This window comes from Coenobita brevimanus, chromosome 113 (assembly GCF_032717465.1).
Source record: "Coenobita brevimanus isolate Jiangsu-jjx chromosome 113, ASM3271746v2, whole genome shotgun sequence".
NCBI lineage: Eukaryota > Metazoa > Arthropoda > Malacostraca > Decapoda > Coenobitidae > Coenobita > Coenobita brevimanus.
The window spans coordinates 21909550-21911189 of NC_137066.1; positions in this window are offsets into that span (position 1 = coordinate 21909550).

Consider the following 1640-nt stretch of genomic DNA (forward strand, 5'->3'; position numbering starts at 1 on the left):
CCTTTCTTGTGATCTCTTGTTATAATTGATGATTCATTGTGGCAATACCCTCTCCCATAACTCATGTTTTCGCTCCACGCCCCACAAAGGCTCCTTGGTACTCCACAAGAATCTGGCTTACATTAAAAGTCTCAAGTGCTTTCAGATATTTTACTGTCCTTTCCTATTTTCGTTCCTTATTTCCTCACTCTTCTGTGATTTTCCTTGTCCCCTACCATCTCTAAATCTTCTCTGCATCTTCTCATGTTTCCTGTGCTTTTGTTCTAATCTCATCATGATGCCTGCTTTTAACAGCTTTCGACGCCACCTTCATCAACTTACAACAATCTCTGTGTGTAACACTTCTTTTTCCTCTTCTCCATTTCCTTCTACACTCCTTCGTCGATGCACCACCTGATCCTACTCCAAGATTAATGCATATATCAGGTAGGCTCTCAGGCGCGAGGAGTTTTGTGCTCATTGTTTTATTAGTTCTTGCCTCACAAATGTTGAAAAAGCTTTAGCATGATTGGCATCTATTACACATTATCCAGTGTTTGGGCGTCCCTACACATGGATGGAAACAGGTTCATGGAGGAAAGATGGGTCTAGGGTGAAAAGGAGGTTCATGGTGAAAAATATGTCTACATATGGAAAAAAATGGATCCTTCAGGAAACTTGTAGGTACAATGGCGCAAATATGTCCATAGTGAGAAATAGGTCCATAATGAAAACAGGTCCACAGTGAAAAATAGGTCCATAATGAAAACAGAGTCCAGTGAGAAATAGGTCCATAATGAAAATAGGTCCATAATGAAAATAGGTCCATAATGAAAACCAGGTCCATAGTAGGAAATAGGTCCATAGTAGAAATAGGTCCATAGTGAGAAATAGGTCCATAGTAGAAACAGGTTCATAATTGAGAAATAGGTCCATAATGGAAATAGGTCACGTAATGAAAAATAGGTCCATAATGAAAATAAATTATAATGAAAATAGGTCCACGGGGGAACACAGGGCCATATGAAGAACATATCCATGAGGAAAAATAGGTTGATGGGAGGTAATTGGTTCCAGGAAAATCAGGTCCAAGGGAGAAAATAGGTTCATGGAGGAAATCAGGTCCCGGGGAGAAAAATAGGTTCATGGAGGAAATCAGGTCCAAGGGAGAAAACAGGTCCATGAGGGAAATTTTGTCAAGATGGGTACAGGTCCGTGGAGTGGAAACAGGTGGGAAGGGGTTGGTATCTAGAGGCGTAGCCAGAGAATTTGGGATTATGTGTTAGTTATATCGTATCAGAATTCTATCAATGTTCATTCATACAACACAGTTTAGATTTCGTCAATAATTCCTTCACTAATGTGCAATACGTGCTAAACCCTCTTTTACTCCACTTGATGGCTAAAGGTAGTTACTCTGGAGGGTCGGTTGTTACTAAATCAAGGTGATTCATTCTTTTATCATACAATGGTTCATCGAAAGTGTACGCAACCATGACACAGTCTTCAGGCCTGTGTACCTAACTGTTGACCCTTTCGTTAACAACTTCCACTCGCAATCCCCACGTCAAGCAACATCAAGTTAATGTGCTCCATATTTTCTGTTTACAGTCCCTTGAACGATGATGCTGCACTCTACTGCTATCTTCAGACTATTTTAC